Raw genomic sequence first — 6,002 nt, forward strand, 5'->3', positions numbered from 1 at the left:
GTTCCAGGGGCCACATGTGAAACTTCACCTTTGTTGGTCAAGCCATTACTTCTTTTGTACAATTTTCTTTTTATGTTTGTGGACAAATCATAGATCACTACATATAACATTAATATATATCACATACATATATATACATATATACATAAATATATACATATATATACATACAACACCAATCATAAAGCACTACAGAAACTTACATTGAACTTTCTACTTAACTCTATAACAGATTTGATTGTTAAACTTTAAAATTTTCTACTGTCTTACATAACGTATTTATTCACCTATGTGAGGCATATTTCTGCTTGCTTAAAACACATTCCTGCTTTATGTCTTACTTCATGTCTGTGCAACTTTATTGTTCGAAAACTCCAAGCCTTTTCCAAGGTCTCAGGTCAAACTTTGTATCTATCTCTACCTCTGAGCCTGGATGCTCAAGGCCTTGAGAGCTTGCTGTGCCTGCATTTCCCACACCAGCGGACAAGGGAAAGGCTACAGACGTCATCTTCTGGAGTTCTGTAAGGACTTTGGCACTATTCCCCACAACATCTTTTGCTCTAAACCGGGATAGAGGTGGCTTTGATAGAACTGTTCAGTGGAATTGGAATTGGTTGGATGGGCATATCCAAATGGTAATAGTCAATGGCTTGCTGAACCTATGGGCATCAGTGAAAAGTGGTGTTCCTCAGGGGCCCATACTGGAACCAGTGCGATCTTCATCAAGGAGAGAAGACAGAGGGATCTAGGGCACCCTCAGTCAATTTGTGGGTGACACCGTGCTGAGCGGGTGACATGCCTGAGGAATGAGGTGCCATCCAGAGGGACCTGGACAAGCTCAAAAAGGGGGCCCATGGGAACCTCATCACCTTCAACAAAGCTGGGATTACAGCCCAGAAAGCCTGTGTCCTGGGCTGTATCACACATCTGCAGTGTGGGCAGCAGGTCAATGGGGCTGCATCTTCACTCTGCTCTGCTGAGACCCCATCCAGAACACTGCCTACAGCACTGAGCCCCCCAGCATAGGAAGGACACGGACCTGTTAGAGCAAGTGCCGAGGAGGCCACCAAGAGGGTCAGAGGGATGGAACACCTATGCTGTGAGGGACAGGTGAGAGAACTGGGCTTGTTAAGTCTGGCAAAGATAAGACTCTGGGAGACCTTACAGCTCTTTCCAGTATCCCTGAAATCCCAAAGCATTCTATGATTCTATGATTTTTTACTCAGCACCTAGCAAAGGTTTAGATTTAATATTTTGTGGATTCAAACGTTCACTTTCCAGCTCAAAAAGATGAAAATGTTGAAGAGAAAAATGAAATTTCAAAGAAATCCTTATCTGTGATTGGCAGTTACCTGCTCTGGTACTGAATGGAGTGCTGAATGTAACACTTGCAGATCAGCTTCACAGTTTTCCATAGATGAGGAATCTCCTGTGACCCTGTGATGTGGTTTAACCCCAGCCAGCAAGCAGGCTCCACACACAGCCATTCTTGCTCAATGTTCCACCAGGGGGATGGACTGGGCAGAGAATTGGAAGGGTAAAAGCTGGGAAACTCACAGGGGAAGAACATTTCAGTTGCATAGGGAATACAGAAGCCACACACGCAAGCAAAAAACCCAAAGAACTCATTCACCGTTCCCCAGGAGCAGGCAGGTGTTTCACATCTCCAGGATAGCAGGGCCCCCTCACGCCCTGCAGAAGAAGCATTGGCTCTGTGTCAGCCCTGCTCAGCAATAGTAAAAAATCTCTATATTATCAATCCTGTGTTAAGCACATATTCAAAACACAGCCCCATACCTCATACTGTGGAAAAAACTAATCCTACCCCATCCAAAACTAGCACATAGTGCTGTCATTAACCCAAGGACTTGCAGTCAAAAACTTCCCATGAACCAATAGAATATCCTCAGGACACAGACACTGAAAAGAACATCAAAAAGTGAAAACAATAATTAAAATGTCACAGACAAGAAAAACCAAACAGAAACCCAGAATCCACTCAGTATAAAATACTGAAGTTCATGAAGAAAGAGATAAGGTCAAAGCCACAGAGAATGCTAAAAATAGATGTACCAATATTATTGTGAATTTTATTTTAGTGAGAAATAATTCTGATTAAAAATTTACCTTAGTTTTTATGATCTTTTGAGAAGGGATATGATTAGTAGTTAAGAATTAATTTTTATTTGGGTAGCACTTTCAGTTTGATTGTATAATGAAAAATTACTCCTAAGCAAAAGCCAAGATTTTTCATTTTATAATCAATAGAAGAGTGATGCATAATTAACCTATAAATCTCCATAGAGTCTGTCAGGCCACAAGGACTATCCAAAATTACAGGTGATGGCTCCCTTTTTCCTTTAATCTAGGGGAAATTAAAAGAAGACAACCCAACATATGAACAACCAGAATCCATGTTCTGGAACTCTGTAGGAAGAAAATGTATTTCCATTTACATTGGTTTTTGTTTAGTTGGTTTAGGGGTTTTGGTGTTGTTGTTGGTCTGGGATTTTTGTTTGGCTGTTTTGTTGTCTTTTATTGTTGTTTTGGTTTGGTTTTAATTTTGGATTGTTGGTGGGGTTTTTATAACCTGTCAAAAATCCCTGTGGGAAAGAAAATCCAGGGAGCAGAAAGACTTTTGGTGACTTTTTTGGCCACAACACTACAAACTGAGTATTTTACTAAATGTAATTTGCCAATTTTAACTGTGCATACTTAAACTGTACTTGGAAGTTCATAGCTAAGTTCCGCCCGTCTGAAGCACACTTAAATGATCAATAGCGTGGTGATGACAGGTCCTTCTAGTCCAGTGTCCAAGAGGACCAACAATTTCTATGACCTGATTATGCCTTCTTAAATAGAAATTGGTTTCTACAGCTTTGCATGTAACAATACCTGAGGAATTAACAGGCCACATATTATATCTTGAGAAGAACTGAGAATATAAAACATGTTTATGGTTAACATGAATATCTCCACATATGACCTAGGTATTTAAATAGTGCATTTTCTCAGCACTCTGAAAGCTGAGATACCTTGACTTCACAAGGAAGTCAGAGCTGAAGGAGTTTTTTTGCCAGTTCAGAAAGCTTCCAATTTTATAATTCTATGCATCCGAAAGTCAAAATTCTATTGCAAAATTATGTGATTCTTACATAGCACAGGCAAACAATGATGAGCAGAAGGAAGTGGAAGTGACAAAAGAGAATCTTCCACATTAGTTATTTGGTGCATAAGATTCTGAACAGGAGAAACTGAAGGTTTAGGAATGTGCTACATATATAATCTCAAACACTAGCTCAACTCCAAACATAACATTTAACATGCCCTGTTTGTTAAAGTCTCTTGGGTGTTCTTTGAAGATGTATCCGCTGCATATTACCAGTCTAGCAAACCTCTTCACTAAACCCCTGCTGCTGCTGAAATTAAAATGAACATGCTCTGGGATTAAGTGTTCCAGCATACTCCCCACAAACAGATCAACGGTCAGCAGAAAAGACTGCCAGAGATTCAGGTTCTCAGCAGGAATTTTTTTAAAGGCAAGTAGTGTTTGTGGTAATAAGGAGGACACCTAAAGACTTTGTTCCCTCTAATTATGTTAAGATGTCCTCAGCCTTAATTGGAATGCTGCTGCCAGAAACATTCTGGACCACACACCTGGGAAAATGGCATTAAGCACATGATATTCAAAGTGGAATGGGAAACAATAGCTCCAGAGAGATCAGACAGAAAAAGACCCTATCTAAGAGACTGATGCAGTGCAATGACCTGGAAGGCTCAAGATGTGAAGGTGCTGACTACCACATGTTCCACAAGGACTGTGTTTCAGCTTATTCTCCCCAGTGCCCAGAAGTCTTTGTCTTGAAGAATAGCAGCAGATTGCAACCAGATGTCCAGGAAAAGACTTGACTAACAGGCTTTTCAGTCAGCTGTGTGAATTTTGGATTTTAATTCCGAATTACCTTTGGAGAAAGGAATACACGGCAAATTTGGGCCAGCCTTTTCTTTTATATCTCTGGACAGGTCTCCCAGTTAAAGCTGAAAAAGGTCAGGTTCAGCATGAACCATCTAGAATGGCTATCCTGAGGTGAATCTTGTACAAAGTTACCTAAAGGCTTCAGAAGATATGCTGCATTGGCTGACAGAGCAGAAACCTGATTGTTTAGAAAACTACTATTGATGTTCTCTATCTCTTCTGACTTAAAAAACAGCATTAGCTTTTTTGAGAGTTTCCCTAGAGTTCTAGAAACAAGACTTATAAGCATTGTCCTAAAATCAGAATTGGATCACTTATCCCTTATTCATAGCTGGTTTTTTGTAATGATTTCTCTCATAGGATAATTCCATGCTTTTTATGCAACAATATAACAATCTCAGCTTTTGATATTTTGGTATTTGAGGGAGTTTTTCAATAGCAAAAAGCAGACAGATTTATATCATGGGCAAGATGGCCAAATAAAAATCTGGGCTTTTGGAAAACTAAGGGTCAATGACAAGCATCTGCAAAACACTAAAGATTCCTATGAAATTGTCCAAATTCAGTGGTAAGAGAAAGAGAGAGAGAGAGGTGTTTGTAGGAGAAATGTTTTTTCCGCAGTTCCTGGGGATGCATAAAGACCAACTGACACAAAGACCCACTGACATTCCAAATCTGGATAATGCAAAAAATAAACCATACATGTGTCCATGCTCTTCTTCCATGGCTGTTAAAACATGGAAATAGAGACACTGTTCATTGTTAGACAGCAATAAGTGTGTCATTTTAGACAGATATTGATATAAAAATACTGTGTAGTAGCTTTTGTCATTCTCAGGGACATAACAAAAGAGCTTGGCTTTTATCTCATTGATCAACTATCAAAAAAATATTTCCAGCTTCTTGTAGCTCAGGGATCACATTTTCTACCTCATTCTATCAGCATCTTCTTAGCAAGGTGACAATCAGTTCTGCTTTCAGACAGGCTGTGGAGTTCTTCTCCACTGAGACAGGGTTTTCCAGGTGACACAACTGAAGTCTGTGTCGTGGAGTTCCCTAGCAGAAAAATATGAAAAAGGAAACAGGGAATTTGTCCCTGTAGCAGAAACAGCTACTCAAGGTTTAGTCTTGAACACAGGCTGAATTTTGCCATAGTGTTCACCACTTCTAACAGACAGAAGGAAAATATTTTATTGCCCCTTCCCATAAGTAAAACATATTAAATCCTGTCAGTAAAAATCCCTGGTGTGCTCCTAATGTTTTCCTCTGTGTCAGGAGGAAATCCCCGACAGAGGCCTGTAGTATCCTGAGGATGGATATAAAGTTGTGACAGACACCTGACACAGGAGTATTTATCTATTGCACAGTGAACATTTTAAGTACTTATACTGAATATTTTAGCAGTGGTTCACTGTGTTCATAAAACATTGTGCCCACCAAAAGAGGGGCAAGCACCCTTGTCTAACATCAGAGCTTATTCATAACCAAGCTCACCAATATCACCCAAGTATCTGTAAAACTTCCACAGAGCAAAAATTAAAGTGTCCTGATATGAAAATCCAATAAAAAATTTTACTTGTTTAAAAAATGATGATCTGAAGTTAAACCTGTTTTTCCATTCAGCCAACATTGATAGATGTTCTCTGAGTTTGTGAAATAGTCTCAGAAGTAAGGCTAGTGAATACTCGTGGTAGATGTCAGGGAATTATTCTCTCCACAACATACAGAGAAGTAGAACACATATATTCTTTTCCAACTGCAGTGCAGAGCTTGCTCTGTTTGTACTTAGCATGGAGAAGGTGACTCAGAAAGAGTCTGCCATAGCGACCCATCATGAAGCTCTGGTGGGGGTGGATCCCTCCTGATGGATGGATCCAGAGCTGCCTAATACAGACTGACTGATCAAAAAAAAAAAAATACTACCAAAACTGTGCTGCCTATACCCAAAGCAGAATTAGTTACATCTTACTTTAGTAACAAGGCTATAACTGTCAGGTTACTTTTGTTTACTGACTGAAGGAATGCT

Source organism: Pseudopodoces humilis, chromosome 4, assembly GCF_049639895.1.
Source record: "Pseudopodoces humilis isolate 2021_Gansu_Grassland_sample_001 chromosome 4, ASM4963989v1, whole genome shotgun sequence".
Lineage (NCBI taxonomy): Eukaryota > Metazoa > Chordata > Aves > Passeriformes > Paridae > Pseudopodoces > Pseudopodoces humilis.